At 32.7% G+C, this 17,722-nt stretch overlaps 1 protein-coding gene across 5 annotated transcripts in view; it reads left to right on the forward strand.

Moving 5' to 3' along the window:
* TBC1D5 (TBC1 domain family member 5) overlaps positions 1–17,722 on the forward strand; it is a 466,695-nt gene that overhangs the window by 41,858 nt on the left and 407,115 nt on the right. Inside the window, exon 3 of one of the 5 annotated variants that reach the window (XM_039837044.1) lies at positions 7,945–7,956. The exons of the other annotated variants lie outside the window; for them this stretch is intronic. The gene's annotated coding sequence lies outside the window, so the exon portion shown is untranslated. The remainder of the gene's footprint in view (positions 1–7,944; positions 7,957–17,722) is intronic. 5 annotated transcript variants of the gene reach the window in all.

A 17,722-nucleotide genomic window follows, 5' to 3' on the forward strand; every position in this document is an offset into this window, starting at 1 on the left:
TATTTTCTGTGGTTACTATTTCTCTAGCTGCTACTGCCATTTTCATTCAGTTATGCTCTATTGTGTTCATATAATCTAGAAGAAGGTCGAAGAGTTGATATCCTCAGAGGTTGGATAGTTTTGCTCTGTTCTGTATCTGTGGATCTCAACTCATTGTCTTTTTTTCTGATTTAACTTCCTCATGTGGAAATTAAACAAAAACAAAAACAAAAACTTTATTTTACACTCAGACTAGATTAGTAGTTTGTTTGGATATAGAATTCTAGGTTGCAGATCATTTTCTTTTAGAATTTTGAAGGCTTTGTTTCACAGCATTCAGCATTGCTACCAAGAAGTCCATTGCCTTTATTTTTTTCCCCCTCCACATTGTCTTCTTCTGTGCATAATATGTTTTTACCATTCTGGAAGCTTTCAGAATCTTTGTAATTTTATGATGCTGTTTCTTAGAATGGATTTTATTCATACTTATAACTGGGTCTTCGGAGGACCCTTTCATTCTGGAAGCAATTGTCCTTCAGTTTAGGGAAGTTACCTTGAATTATTTCCTTCCCTCTGCTTGTTTGTTCATTAAGTTTGTTTTTCCAGTTCTCTTAGTTGGAGATTCCCTACCAGGGTGCCGGGTGGGATGTGTGATGTGTTGCTGGACTGTGGGCAAAATGGTTTGCTTCTCCTCAGTGACTTTTATGAAGAGTTCTCTTATAATTTACTTCCTTAGATATGTAATTTCTCTATTTTCCAAAAATTTGTCATCTCTTTGGGGTTTTGGGAGGGAGAGGAAGTAAGCCCATGTGGTTCATTTTTGTTGACTCAAACTTGTAGTGAGGTTCACTCCTTACCCTTTTTCCTGGCTGACTCATTCTGCAAGATGCAGCTCTTGAAAACTTTCCTTGATTTCTCAGTGATATCATCTTACCTTCTACAAATCTTTGTAGAACACTTATTGCACCATGTTGTAATTATTAGTTTATTATTTATTTTTGTGATAAAAACAGGAATTGACTGATTTTTACCAATGTCTGTTCAAAATATAGTATTTCTTGAATGAAAACATAAACAGAATACAGAAGTAAGGTACATAGTAGGTAGCAACAGTCTAGTTTTGTCAAAAGAGTTGTCATTATTTCTTCTTTTAATCCTTTTAAATTAATGTTTGATAGATAAAAAGTAAAGCCTAATGGAGATATACTTCTTTTAATAAAAAATTAATACTATGATTGTCTTATGGTCATCAAAGAAATTTCTTTATATTGAAGCTAAATTACAAAGTAGTCATGAGCATTTCAATGTAAAGGAACATCTTTCTTAATGCATTTTATTAGGAATTAAGCTACAAGATATTAAAAAAGATGACTAGTGAATAGTTTTATGTATCAAGGAGAGTACAACAAAATTCTAGAAAAGAGGCAAGAATGGAGAGAAAGTCTTGTCTTATTTGGTTAGCATAACATTCCAATAATTCCAAATAGTGAAACTGAAAATCATAAGAAAACAAGATATATTTGTTTTCTGAAAACTTGCGATATAAACAGACATAAGGAGAACATCCAAAGTAGCACAAGATTTTGTTAAAAGATCTTTGGCATTCTCTCGAGTTTGTTTCACCATCAGAATTACCTGTTGTCTATTTCTGGGAAGTTTTCCTTTGATCATTTGTCGTTTTGTTTTATTAATTTTTCACTTGAATAGTAGGAAATAAAATTGTTTTAATTAAACTATTTGACTCATGACTTATGTTTATAAAAGTCATATTTTAGGCATGATATATATAAAGCAATACAGAGCAATAACTTGATGAACTTACTTAAGTGTTCTAATTTTATTTTTGATATTTATTTCTCATTTTAGCCCTTAGACCCAGTATCTTTAGAGTCCGGTCATTTTTATCTTTGAGTTTGCTTGCTAATTAGAAATGTTCTTAAAATTACAAAGAATTAATTTTGGGATACTGCATTTTTCTCCTATTCATAAATATATGCGTGTATGTATATATACACCGATATATACCATTATAATGTTTTTATAAAATCATTTGTTTCAAAAATTAAGGATTTTTCATCAGAAAAGTAGGTGATGATTTTTTCTGTATTGTAATATTTTGTTCATAAATTATGGTTTGAATTCTTTGTTTTATGCCCATGTAATTTTATTTAAATTCAACGTTCATATTTTTTCAGGAGTTGCTTAAGGATAAAATTAGATATACTGTTTTTTTTTCCATTCATGTTAACTTATTTTTCCCTATCTTGAGACCCTGTAATTTGCTTGCAGTTTCATTAAAATATTTTCTGGAGTATACCCAGTTCACACCTACACCATCTCTATCAACTCCATCATCCATACTTCCTCCATCTTCTTTCATTTTTGTATCCCACTTCATATATAACGTTATACTGAATCTAGTACATGCAAAAAACTTCCTAAAGAACTCAAACCAAGTGTAGAAAGGTCCTATGGAGAAAAATATAGTTAATGATATTGTATAAACTTTTAAAATATCGTCTAGCAAGCTAGAAGTGTTTAACAGATGTGATTCCTTCATTGTTTCAAATTTATGCCAATCAGAGTTGATAGGATTTGATTACATTCTAGTAGATTTATGAGATAAATTACAATATTGCATGACACGCTTCAGATAGAAAACATCAATATAAGTTGAATGTGATTTCTTGTTTAAGATAACAAGCCAGCAATTCTTTAAATCAAATGGTTTGAGAGAATATCAGTTTTTGTGAAAATTAATAAATTGATAGTTTTTTTTCATGGTGACAAAAAGTATATTAAATTTTTGTTTTAGTGTACATATGTAATTATAAATGAGAGGGACCTTGTTTTTATTTAGCTATAGATGATCTCTCAAATGTCCAAAGAAATGGGGCTGAACTTAGAAGAAACTTGACTTAAGAAAACTTTAATTAAAAAATTGTTATCGTGGTACTCAATTCTTTAGAGTAAGGTTTCATTAGATATGTCTAGAGGCTCACTAGGAATTTTTACTTTTAACAACCAGAAGTTTAAAACCTCACATGAACAAAGAAAATGAAAAAGAACGTGTTGACTAATGAAGTGACAGGTTCCCCCAGAGCAGTTAGAGCCAAAGAATGGGAGTCAGATTCTCAAGACTGTTTGTTCTAAAACAAGTGATAGAACCAGTTATTTAAAAGACCCTGCTAAGAATGTTTTAACTTCATTTAGGAGGCCTACATGTTGCCATCCCTTAGTTCAATTTTGAGATAAAAGCATGAAACCTCTTGAGAACTTAATTTGAAATTGTTACCAAGTCAAATCATTTGTAGAAAGAGAGTGAAATTTCATTTCTTAGGTTGAAATTAAAAAATTTTCAGAATATGGAGACTAACCGAACCAATGATTTTTAAGAAGGTAGATTCTCATGTTTCAGGTAAGGATATTGTCAAATCTTTTAAATGTTTTCAGAAGAAAATTATTTAAATCATGGCTTAGATTTAAAATATTTAAGAAATTTTCAAATATTCACAAAAGTACATTGGATAAATAGGACAGGTAACCCTGTATTTACTATGCAGAATTAGTATGTTAACATTTGTCATATCTAAATATATATATATGTATATATGTGTGTGTGTGTGTATATGTATGTATGTATATAATATATATATATGTTATATATATATTTAAACCATTTTAAATTCCTTCCTTTTCCAGAGATAACCACCGTCTTGAACATGGTTTATATCCTTCATGTCCATGTTTTTAGACTTATTATATTTATGTGTTTATTAACATTGAGTGTTCTTACTAAAATATTTTATTAGTCTTTATGCATGCAGTTGGCTTTTTTATTTTTACCCAACATTGTTTTTGAGCTGTTCCTTCTGTTTTTATATCTGGAATTGATTTTAAAACTGTTCTCTAATATTACATGAAAGGACAACATCAGTACCACAATGTGTGTATCTTTAGATGGACATTTAAGGGTCACAGACTTCTTCCACACATATTCATGTGGCTTTGCTGGGCTCCTTGTTTACAGCACATGAGACGAGCTGCCCTCAACTCTTACAGTGTTGTATCCAGGTTCTGGCATTAGGCATTCTAAGGTAATTTGGTGCCCTTAGAGCTATGCATGTTTTCTTTAAACAATTTTTCTGTCCTTAAAAGCCAATCACAAAAAAGTCTGCAGACAGCCTTGTCATGCTGCTCTTTTTTAAAAAATTCTTCCCACCTTCCCCACCCTCCTAGTGATAAAATCTCCATAAAATATTTTCTTTTTTGTGTTTGTTTGAAAAAGATGCCTCTTGTTATGTTTTACAGTCTTTATTTTTTTATTTTATTTTAGTCTGTGGGAGGTTAGGATATTTGCTATTTGGGGGTTTATTTTGCCATAGCTACAGGTGTACTGGGTCTGTGCATATATAAGGCATTGTTTTGCTTAATGTGAACAATATGATTTAGTGCCCAGGTGGTTATATAACTGTTTCAGGAAATAACAGTGAAATATTGAGTATTGAGAATTACACACTCTTATTTGTGAACATTGGAATTTTTTCGAGATTATTTGAAAATTTTATAATCTAAATTACATTCTTTGGGTTCAAATTTATATATAATTTTTATTAGTCAGTCAGGCTTTTATTTTAATGTATTTTATATATTGGTAGAAGTCATATATTTAAAAGTACACTTAAACATATATTATACACTTAAGATTTGGATTATGATGAACTCTCAAACCATTGAAGAGAAAGCTATCAACTTATGAAATTCCTTGACTGTGTGCCCAACAGCTTGAAGCTGCCTCACAAATTGCCAAATTTTAGAGTATTAATGTTATTAACTCTTTCTTGAAATACCCTTGGAAGTATTTATTCTTTAAACAAAAAAAGATTAAAGAAATTGGTAGATCTGGAGCATTTCTTGTGTATCAGGAGTTTCAGAAAGCTGAAAAATGTTTATGGTGTGTAATAAACAGATGCTGCTCTAACAATGCAATACATTATGTACCAAAAATGATCTCAGTTTTAATCATAGATGCTGATTTAATGAGACAAAACTAGCTTACATCAAAAATGGATTTAAGATGTGATTTTTTACTTTCTACGTATTTTTTTCTACATAATTAATAGATATACCTTTTAACATCATTGTCAAAATTTTTTGGAGTTTTTAATTCTTTGATTTTTACATACTTTTTTTTTTTGAATTCCCAGGAGTATGTTACTATCTTATAAACCCATTCAAAATAATCACTAAAATATTTTAAAGACAATGCCTCATCTTGTTCCGTATTGTCTATTTTGCATGAAAAAAATCCTATCTGTTCATCTTTAAAGATCCTACTTTTTATTTTATTTTATTGTATTTTACTTTACTTTATTTTATTTTATTTCATTTTACTTTTTTTTGAGAGAGGAATGTTTATTTTTTATAACTTATGGGAAAGTTTTAGGTGAGACTGTCAGTTTAGTCAATAAGTTGACCCTTGTGAGAAGGTGACGCTTGGGGCTTAGTCTCCTTCACACAGTGTGCTTAGGTTGCCCCTTAGGTTTGCGGCTGCAGTGGCCCTGGGACCTTTCCTCATCCCCCAAGCTCTTCGCCAGGCTCTACTTTCATTTCCTCTTCACTTGATTTTATCCCCTCACACTTGACTTCAGTTGCTCACTTCAAGCCCTTAAATTCTTCTACATCTGGATCATACATCTTGATTGACACATTTGCCTTTATACATGGTCAAATAATCCTATATTTGGAAAAACATTCCTATTGTGTGCTTTATTTCACTGAACGTTGCAGTGTTAAATGTAGTTTGGATGCATAGGAAAGAATTAATGATTGGAAGATACAGAGTTGGTAAATTATTTATTCTGGCCCCGAGGAAGCTGAAAAGCTGAGTGAAAGACTAATAAATCATTTGTGGTAGTGCTGGTTGTCACTTCCAATTATTTTAGACGGGTTTGTGATAAACTGCAGCACCTGCTAGATATCCGCACACCCTCCCTTGATGCTGGTGGTGTAGCTTGTTCAGTCGATTATCAGAGGCAAGTTTGTGTAAAGTTTATTTAGGTTGGAAAGGAAATTACTCTTTTTAAGTCAATTTTGTTGCTTTTTCCTCATTGTTTTGAATGAAAGGATTTCTGTGACAAGACAGGGAATCTGGGATATACATACCACTTTAGCCAGGGGAGACGGTCTTTATCTTTGGTTAAATTAAATACTTAAAGAAATGAGCTTCTTTATTATTCCCAGACTAATTAAAAACTACTTCGACTGAGATGATTAGTATGCTAAAGATCAAATCATCTCTTTGATATGATATTACTTATGGAGAACCACTGATTTGACCAGACCTTTTTTCATTATTCTTTGTTTTTTAATGACTGAGGCTTTGAAAACTGGTAGTCCTAAAAGGTAGTGAGGTCCCTCTTTGTACTGGTTCAGAATTCAGCTACTGAGATCCTTGGAGGCATTAAAGAATTTGAAATAAAGCTTAGCCTAGACTAGTCTCTTTCTAGTAGTCATAAAATAGGGCCACTTAAAACATTGCAATCTGTGAGGTCAACCAAGGGTTGCCTCGCCTAAAAAAAAAAAAGTAAAAAAAAACTCCTTCAGTAAAAAGTACGAACATCATATAATGTGCATGCTTCATGCTTGAATGTGGTCAGTTCTTTTGTTTCCATCAGAGTTTAATAATTATTTTTGTTCAAGCCCAGAACATTGTTTATTTATACATCAGAGTAATGTGTTTTCTTTTACTGAGATTTTCAGCTTTAACACAAAAATACAGGAGATTAGAGGACTCTTACAACTATATACCAAGAAATAATTTTGATAACTGTCTTGTGTTCATTGTCACATTTTTACTCACTAACTTACTCCTCTTCAAAAACATTTATTAAGCTCATGTGTGCCTGCTCTCTGGGAACAAGAAGTACTACTATTATTAATAATAACAACTAACTCTTGTTTTTAGAACTTGGTATGTGCTGCGAACTAGTCTAAGCATTTTATGTATATCAATTCATTTTAATATAATAACTCTATAAGATATTTACCATTCTTATCCTTATTTTACAAAGGACTCTTATGCAGTGGTAAGGCCATAATGATTTCATTTTTTTTTTTTAGTTCGTATAAGGAGAGAAGTGTTTATGATAAATCTTTATTAGGTTTAGGAATTTTAATCCAAATAATATAATAATAAATATCACTTATTGAACATTTAATTTTGTGTTTGGTATTATATACATATATTATTTCATTTTTAACCCCCGAATAATTAATCATTATTATCTTATTTATTATGATGAAATTGAAGATTAGCGAGGTTAAACCACTTGTCCTGGGTTAAGCCACTTGGAGGTGGAGGAGCTAGCATTTGAATCAAGATCTAACTGCCTCTCTGCTCTATTTAGGGGTCACAAATCCTGGTCCCAATAGTCTGTTGCTAAGTAAGCAATAGAAAGTGGGAAGGAAAATGGGCTTGTGGGAACCCGGGCAACGGGAGAGCTTTTCCAGAAACGGGTCTAGAGTCTCTAGATCTAGGAATTTTTTTTGAAAGAAGTTAAAAATCTAGACTTTTATATACAATGTTTAAATTTTAAAATCTTGGCAATTTATTCAGGATGAATTGTTTGCCTACTGGCTGTGTGGCCTGTGAATGCCAGTTTTATAGCCTTTGCAAACTGCATCGCCTGTGGTAGAATTTGTTTTGACTGAGAGGTTTCCCTTCTAACTTCATCTAATTGAAAACTAGTAGGAATCAATGAAACAGTAATAATAGGATAATATCAGTAAAATTTCATCCTTTAGGGAGATTAACAGAATAAATGAAACAATTTGTTATTTTTAGTAATACTATATAGTTCATGATAGACCTCAGATGAGTTGTCATTCAGCTTGGTTTTCAATCTATCATGGTATGCTACTAATTTAAATACAGTAAAGCACAGAGTGTAAAATCGAAGAATAAAAAAATTAGACTAGAATCTTGAAAAAAAATCTAAGCAGGTAGTAAAATATGTAAATGTTTATTGAAGCTCTCTCTTAACGTTGTGCCAGATCCTTTTGTTTCCTCTTTTTTATTCATGCACATTCCTTTTACTATGCTATGAATCACATGGAAATTTAAGATGCACATAGTTTTTCATAAGATACACGTAGTTTTTCATTGAAATGCCTTTATCAGGTTACACATAGAATTAAATAATATGTGGAGTGTCGTGACTTTTAATGGAATTTTGTAACTTTTAGTGGAATTTAACACAATTAGTCAAAGGTCTTTATTTATATAGAGTACTACCCAATGGCAAAGTTTTAGTGAATGGGAACTGTTTGAAATAAAAGTCACTGGTGGTTTTGGTTTTATTAAATGCTTTTATTACTTAAAAAACAAAAACAAAAACAAATAAAATATCCCTGGAGGCAACTTCAGTGTTATTTCATAAGTGTTTGAAAAAAATTCCAACTAATCAGTTAGAGGATTTTTCCACAAACCTAGATTACAGACCTAACTTCATTGTTATATTCAAATTTACTATTTCAAAATAATTTTTCTTAATGAATTTTCAAAACATTCCTTATAAGGGAAGGCATTTCATCCCAAATCAATAGTTCTTTTAAAAAGAAGGGCTTAAAAATTATGAATTCTTTGGTGTGTCCTTTAGAACCTTTATATATTATTTAGTATATAAATGAAATACTTGTTACCGACTTAATCTTTGTGTTATAAGTTTCTTTTATAAGTTATAGCAGTTTTTTGACTTAGAGCATTTCATTTCATATTGTTCAATTATTGGTCAAAGTATGGCTTTAAAAATTTAATAGGAAAAATTTTACTATGTCTTTTTTATTCTGCGAACAATATATGCTCATTACAGAAAAATTGAAAAATAAAAAACACATGGGATCCCACCACACAGAAATAAGCAGCAAACCCCTTTATTTTTTGAGATCCTTTTTTCTTTTTCACATGACGGCGTAGCATTTTATATTCATCTTTTCTGTGTTATTATTCATAGTTTAGTATATCGTCTTTGTTAGTAGGAAACTAAAATTTTGAGATGTAAATAATTGGCCAAGGTCATAATAAGACTGCAGCGTACCAAATGCTCATTATAATGTGTGCTCAAATATTTTTCGAATGAGTAAACTAAATGTCTTATGTGTAGAAGTTGTTAAAAACTTTGACATATGTACTTCAGGAAGGTTAATTACCAAAAAAAAAAAAAATTACCATTAATGTATATATTAGAAAACAGAATATTTGTATTCCTTAAAAATATTTATACTTTTGAGGGAAGAACTTAGAAGACATAGTACTTTTAAAATATGGCAATATAAGTAAAGATGAAATAGAATGGGTTCTAGTACCTTTGTTTCTAGCAGCGCTTTGACTGTGTAATTGGAAGGTAGCCTTGGATAAGCTTTATGGAAACTTTTCAAGTTGGAAGAAAATTTCAGCTGGAGTGTCTAAAGGGTCACTTAAAAAAAACCCCTCTATATTAAAATAAAATGTGTCCAAGCTTTAAAGAAAAGATCTCATAGTTTGCAGATGATCCTAAAATTGGAGCTAGAGGAAATAATGAGGAACAATGCAATCAGATTCAAAAAGATTTGGATTGTTTAGGTGATTGGGCCAGCAGATGGCAAATGCAGTTCAGTGTAGACAAATGTAAAATAATTATCTTAGGAACAAAGAACCAATCATACAGCACACTGATCAGGAAAAAATTTGTGGGTTATTGTAGGAAAACCATTGAAACAGTTAACCCGGTGCACAGCTGCAGCAAAAAAGGCAAGCAAGAAACCAAATTAGCAGACGGATAGAATATAAAGCAAGAGGCAATACTTATAGTGTATTAAGAAACTTGTTAGACCCCATCTAAATTGCTCAGTCTAGTATTGGTTGATGGAACCACTTTAGAAAGAGTAAATTTTTGCCTTGGAAATAGACTTGAAATTGTTACAAGCCAATCTAATAATGTTAAAGAGGTTTGAACTAATTTTTGTGAATTTTAAATTTGTAAACTTTAGTAGATATGAGCAAGACACTGAGACAAAGTAAAGGCGCTTCTGGTCTATCACAGCTTGCTCTTAGAGGACATGTATAGTTTCAGCTGCCTAAAGCCTTACCCAACCCTCTTTATAGGTTAGGTAGAAGACTGCCCCCCACCTCTCTTGTCTATAGGAGCCTAACGGTTGGCATGAGGTCTTTCTGAAGCCCGAGAGCTGCACCTTGGCACCTAGATAGATCATGGGCGTGAGAAGAGCCGCCAATGAGATGCTCCTCCTTGGCCTGTGACTCTTAATACAGGAATGTACCTCATGGGCTTCATTCTAGGCTGTGGTGGCAGGACTTTGTGATTTGCCTCCCTTGGTTCCTGGCCAAGCCTGATTCTTCATCCTTGTCTCAGTTTTTTGAGCTACCCAGTATACAGCCAACAAATTCTTTTTTGACTTAGATTAACCAGAACGTGTCTGTTGTTTATAATCAAGAGCGCTAACCAGCACAGTATTAGTGTTCTGTTATTTTAGCCTTGGCCAGTGCATTGTTTTTTTTTTTTTTTGTTCTTCAGTGTGTTTGCTTTCTTTGGAGTGGTGTCTTATAAATCTTTTTTTTTTTGGGATGAGGAGAATCAGAAGTGCAAATATCTACCTATCCTTCCCTCCCCACTTCCTCTCTCCCTCTCTGTCTTTCTTGTAGTTGGAAAAAAAAAAAAGCAACAAGTATTTGAACCAATACCATCAGTATCTATACTTCTTGTGTAAAATTTAACTTTATCCATGCAGGTGAATAGTGTCACTGTTAAAAAATGGTGTTTGGTATTTAGTCTGTTTGTAAGAAGAGTGTACACTTTTCATTATATATTACATTTTGTGTCTCTAAAAATCATTGTTTCATTTTATTTTGGATGAACCTTATTGTATGATTTTCTTAGTGTCAAATGAGTCATGAAGGGTAGAATCAGGAATTCTGTGCAAAGTGTTTTTTGCTTTTATATTGCTATTGATTAATGAACGTTTGTTGAAGTATTTTGAAAATAACACTTGTGAATTAGGAACAGTGGATTATATTTTAAATGTGTGGTAGGTTGATTGGTTAATATTTAGAATTGATTTTTTATCGCACAAGCAATGTTTTAAATAGTGGTTAGATTTTTCTTTTTATCACATATGGCATATTGACTTGTATTTTAGTTAAATTCTTAGGCCAGTATATAGCTGCTTGAGGTATAGCACATACAGAGCAAAGTGGGAAAAAAGTAATAGAAGTTTTTTTTTGGCGGGGGGAGGTGTAGAGGGCTATTCCTTGGAAAAATTATGAAATAATCAAGAATTTGTCTTTGAGACTTTTCATCATTCTTAAAAGTGAAATAGAACTCTCCCAATAAAAAGATGGTGTTTCGTCTATTACTCCTACACCCCTACGTTGCCAGAACTCTTGTCCTACCCTAAGACCTACATGTATCATAGCATGTCCTGCCTTCCAGTGGAAATGTTCTATGATTCAAATTTGACATCTCCCCTGCCCCAACTCTGCCCCATATTATAGATAATGGGCAGTGTTAGGAGAGAAGGTTATGTGACTGAACTATTTCAACATGTATATGAATATTTAATAGTCCTTTCTTAGAGATTAGTCTTTTATGAAGAGAATATTTAGTTCTTTGAAATTTTGGTTAGTATTGTCTCAGTGAAATGGAAAAACTTTCATCTAGTATTCAGGGAAATATCTTTGGTCATGTTGCACTGCCTGTATCAGTAAGTCTTATAATAACAAACATCAATATACTTAGAAAATTATTTTAAGTATGTGAATGTTAAGAGTAGTTGAAGGTTTACATTCTAACTTTTACCTTGTTCGAGATCTTTGTAAAATGGAATAGTACATAAATTTTTCTCCCTCCATTATGGGCATGTGTAGAAAGAGATGCATGGGACACGGGGCTGAACTATTTAGCCCATGATTATATATTGCAGTCCGTATGCCAGACTCCTTAAGGCTGATCTGCATGTCTGCAAGGTTGCATAGTGGTCCTTTTAGGAGTAGAATCAAGACCCTGTATCCCAACCTTCTTGCCCTCCCACCAGGAGATTGTTTATTTCATCTCCCTTGTCTGCATTGCTGGTTCCTCTCCAGCATAAGATCAGCAGCTAGCCATTTCTGTTGCCGCTTGCAGTTGAGCTGCATCGCTGCAGTTAATGCTCTCATCTCACTACCTCCCAAAGGCCCGATACCCTTGGGTTTCTGGTCAGTTCCCGGATAAAAAGGCAGGCCTTTTATTAATCATGCCTTCACTTTCACAGAGTGCACAATGGGTAGAAACGAAGCCTGTGGCTGATGCTTGCTTTATATACTACCGTTGGATGCGCAAGGACTGCTTTTTCTTTGCCAAAAACTTTTTTTCTTCAGTTACTGCTAGCTTTGGAGTCGTTTCAGAAGACCAGTGGCTCTAGATAGCTTAATAGTGGGATTTTCCTATGTTTAGCTCTGGTTGCCTGTCTGTGTGCCTGCCTCTTTCCTTCCTCACCCGCCTCCGCCTGACACGCACACCTCCGTTGCTTCTTTTTTTCTTTTTCTTTTTTTTGTGTGTGTGGGGTCAATTTTGGTTATTTCTGGCTTAAACAAAATGGTCATGTTAGAAAATTCTGTGTAAAAATGCAACTTGTTTATTTTAAAATGTCTCGTTATCATTTATTAGTAAGAAGGGATTAAATGTAAACTTTTTAAATATAAAAATAAGATCTTATACATCAAGTACTTTTTTCATTTAATAGTTTATTATAGGTGAGAAATATAAATCTATGTCTCTTTTAATAGTGGCATATAAAATCTATTGTATGGCTGTGCCATAATTTATTTAACTAGTTCCCACTGATGACAATTGGGTCATTATAATTTTTCACTATTATATATAGTACTGCATTCAAAATACCTTTTTGAATGTTTTTGTATATCCCTCATTATTTCTGTAGGATAAATTCTGGAAATAGAATAATGGATAAAAGGGCAATTACATTGTTAAGTCTTCTGATATTTCGCTAAAATTTACATGTTTTACTCTCACAAGAAAATTTTGAGAATCTTGCATTTTTTCACATCAACAACAGCAGGCATTAGTATTTAAAAAGAAAATATGTTTGTTAATTTTATAGGTGAGAAGTAATAAGTAGTATCTTATTTTAATGCTATTGACCATTTGTATTTATTTTATAATTTTCTTCTTAATATCATTAGCCTGTTCAGGTGTTTTTTTCCATATTTATTTAAATATTGAGTTATATAGTAACTTACTACTTAAATAAGTTATGTTGGCAGTGTTTTTCTCTGTTATGTTGGTGGTATTTTTTTCTGTATTTCATCTATATATACATTTTTAAACTACTGAGTGGAGGTATTGCTTTTTTTGTTTGTTTTATTTTGGGCTATATAGCCACTTTAAAATTTTATTTAATCAAATATGTCTTGTTTTACATAAATTTTTCATTTTTAGTATTAAATTTTTTTAAATGAAAAATTTTAATAAATTTAGGATTTTTACATGTTAGTTTTTGGGCATATATTCTGCATTTTCTGTTTATTGGCTTCACAGACATAGATGTATACACAAACTCACAATTAGGAATATAAAGAAAAGAGCACTAAACTGCTGCCAGCTGGCCGTGACCTTGAGTCTCAGCTTCTGTATCTGTAAAATGAAAGTATTAATCTGACACAGTGATGTTCATTCAGTTATTTCGTCCATGAACCACAGTAAGAAGTAAGATTTAAATCATAACCTAGGACTCACATACACATACTCATACAGGTATATGAGTATATATATTTTGTATATGTAGTGCCATATCATGCTATGCAAAGTCAGACTACTTAAAAAACAACAACTGCTGTATGCAACTTAACTATGTTGCTTTAATTACCCACAATGGGATGTTAACTCAGTTTGTGAAATGACGATCTAGTGAATGGGACATCAAATGCCTTGTAGGGCTGACCAGATGAGAGATGCAGATACCTTGCTATTTTAGCAAGTCATAGGGCTTGGATCCTTAAATGCATTCAAATGAAAATAAAACAAAACTCGCTAGGTCAACAGATATTTTCAAGTGGAATTCAGTCTGCTAATTTGGGATCTTGGCCTAGTCTAGAGTAAAAAAAATGAAAGACATAAACGCAAGTTTATTACTCTATCAGATTGCTATAAAGTGTCTTAAAGAAACAGTGCATATTTAGGCAATGGACCACAGACCATACTTTGAGCAATGGTTTAGATACTGACTTTTAGATACTTTCCAGTATCTTCCTGCTGTACAATTCTATGACCCTGTGACAATTTCTAGGCATGGAAATTAGGAGATGAAATGACCTCACTCAGTTTTTCTGAGTTAATAAGAAATGATGCCTTGTAACATGAAAGAGATTATTCTGGGTATCTGAGTTACTCTGGAGGTTTATTAAAGGGGGTGATGAATTATGTCCTTTTCATGTCAAGGAAAGGTGATGACAAAGTATCCCAGCAATTGTCTAAAAACAGAAAGTGCTAGTGAATATCCAGTGAAAAATCATATAGAAAAAGTTTAGTGTCATTGAGGAAGTAAAGCAGCATTTGGATACCTATTGAATCTTGCACGTGTGTGTATGTGCACACAAAATTATTTTTATGACCTGATTTTTTAATTTTGGAGGCAGTATATATACCTATAGGAGAGATTCTGTGATGTACAACTGTTAAGGCTCACTCTGGTGACTTGAGTAATTGTAATGGAACCATGGAGCCATTAGGCTCCAGATGGAACTTTAATCTGGCTTCTGATTGAGCCAAGTGTCCTTGTAGAGTCTCTGAGCATCTGTTTTGGAAATATATGTGACATTATTCAAAATTTGTACAAATTAAGCCACCCTTGGGTTATAATTCAATTTTTCTTTATTGAGAAATGTATTGTAAACAATTTTATGCAATCAAGTAAAACTAGCGTGTACCCATTATTTATTTACCTATTAACTCGTCATTTATATTTTTGTGATCAAACTCTTAATGGATTTAAGAAAGTTTATATTACTTCTAAAATTGTACTTTGTTTATAAAATGTGAAGAGTTTTCTTCTAGTTTTAAATAGCTTCCATATAGGTACTTATTTTTGAGAGACTACTTAAAGATACATAAAATTATGGTGATTTTTACATTTGAATGACAGAAACCATCAAATAATCTGCCTTATTCCAGAATGAAATTATTTTTTCCCATAACAGAAATTCCAGAGATAGGGGAGAATCTAGAGCTTGGTCTCCAAACACTGTGTGAACAGGTACCATCTTGGTTTATCTGTCTCTCCATTGTCTTTATACTGGTTCCCTTCATGATTGTAGGATGGCTGCCATTCAACAGCTAGCGCAACAAACATCTTTTAATCCCGGTAGGGAAAGAAAGCAAACAGTTTCCCCCTTATTGCAGTCTAAAAGTTCTTTCCTTCAGTTTTATTGGCCCAGTTTAGACCACATACCCATATGGCTTTTAATTAATTATTCTCCCATTTACAGAAACACAGAAATTAAAATTATATTGAAGGAAGAAATACTAGTTAGGTTTTATAGTCCCTTTGGCTTTTCTTGTTAAGTAGAGGCAGAAAAAATTACTTTTTATATTGGGGGTAATAAATATTACTTGGCCCAGGTGAAGTGTAAGGAGATTACATTATTAAATAAATGTTAGTGACATTTTCTCAGGAAATTGTCATATATTATCACTGCTATTTGTCCCTTCCCTTCAAAGAAGGCAATACAATTCTCTGGCCCCCTGGTCCTCAGCATGTGTAGCTGTTTTATTTATTTATTTTTTAATCATAGTATAATTCACATACAGTGAAATGTTTAGTAATGTTTTAATAGTTGAGGATAAGTATTGGACATGAAGAGTTATAAATTCATGGCAGAAAGATCTTACCCTGTATTTAAGTTAGGAAATGCTGATATATAAGAAAAAAAGTCCTAAAGGAATATTGCAGCAAATGTGAATTTTAGGTTTAGAGTGCCCATCCCTAGGTGCTAGTATTTGTATGCAGATTTTCCTGAAGGATGTAAAGCTGTATTTTTCTGCCATTTCATCTGCTGTTCTTAAATTTCTTTTGCCCCTTCAGGTGTCAAAAATACATTATTGCAAATGTCATTAATTTTGATTTTGTGATAAATGGATCAGAGGTAGTTTTAACTATAAACAATTTGGTAAACAACTAATAGAAAAATAAGAACCTATTTACCTCTTTAAGGGTTTAAAAAACAAGTCATTCTAGATGTCTTCCTTGCCTTCAGCCTACGTGTAATAGGTCTTGTTGATTTTCCCTGATGCTTCTCTGTGGAATCAATTTTCTACATTTACTTTGGACCCTATTTATCTCTTATTTGGACTTCTTAATCTCTGTGCCAGAATATTCATATGATATATATTATTCTTCAGTTTCCTTTTATAAAAACCTACTCGAATATTATAGCACCTTTCCATGTGAGCATATATGCTCTTCCACTTTATTTTTAGAACTTCATAGTATTCCAGAGTAGGTATTTGTAGTGTCTAATTTCAAAATAGTCTTCTTGATGCTAAATCTCATCACATTGTTCTTGTTAAAAGTTCCCCTCCTGTCCCCTATGATGGTTTCTCTTAGTCGAGGCAGGGAACATGATGGATAAATCTGAATCAGGCACGGGCAGTTTAGAACTCTGTCCCTAAAATTTTGATATACCTTCTTGGTTGAGGATTTCTTGTATAGTAGGAACTATAATCATTTCAGATATCAGAAGTGACAAAAAGTCCATAATGATTTGACCTTCTTGTCCCCTACGATCTAACAATTTTGAACAGCTTGCCTTTTCCTTGGCTGGAGATCTATTTTCTCTTTTCTTTCACTTCTTTGCACTGACATGTGTTTTTCACTCTGTTTAATATCCTTCTCCTCTTGTCTTGTTCACCTGAAGCTTTATTGCAAATGTTTTCCTTCTGGATTACTACATTGGTATCAAGCCGTTCACTAAAGAGCCCTTGTAATTTCTTCTAAATTTACCTTCCCTCTATTAGATTTTTAGCTACTTGAGGACAGAGTGGTATTATGATCTTTGTAGTTTTAACAGGTAGATATCATGTGTAGTAGCACACTTTGTAGGAAATGAAATATCTGATTATGTGAATGAAATTTAGTGGAATTATTTTAGAAATCGAAGTATATTTATGTTTTTGCATAAAATAACTGAACTTTTCATAGTGAAAGTTGCTGAATATGTTTTTTTGTTATTAATAACTAGGAGTTGCAGAAAGACTTTACTCAAGCTCCTGGTAATAAGGGGATAAAAATAGGTTACGAGAGTTCAACTTTCAAATTTCCACAGGGACAAGCAGAGATGCAAAGTCTCTGAAGAGGCAGAATGACTGATGGGCTTGTAAACTTGGCCACTGCCTGATTGTACTGATGCAGCTAAAGAAAGAATAGACCCATCAAGGGTGGAGAGTGGATTGGTCTGCCATTATTGTAAAAGGAGAGGCCCAAAGATCGTAAGTTGGTAGTACAGATCCCAACATTAGCTGGAAAACTTTTAATACTCTGGTTTCTACTTCTCCGTAAAGAAATACATGCAGCGAGTTGCAGATGGCTACTCCAGATTTTCTTTGCAGGGGGAGTAGTGATTAAGAGAGACACTTGAGTAGACAGTTGAAAGTTTGGCTTTGTTACTGGCTACCTGTGTATTGTTGGGCAAGTTTCT

The sequence above is a fragment of the Pteropus medius genome, unplaced genomic scaffold, assembly GCF_902729225.1.
Source record: "Pteropus medius unplaced genomic scaffold, Ma_sr-lr_union100, whole genome shotgun sequence".
In the NCBI taxonomy this organism is placed as follows: Eukaryota; Metazoa; Chordata; class Mammalia; order Chiroptera; family Pteropodidae; genus Pteropus; species Pteropus medius.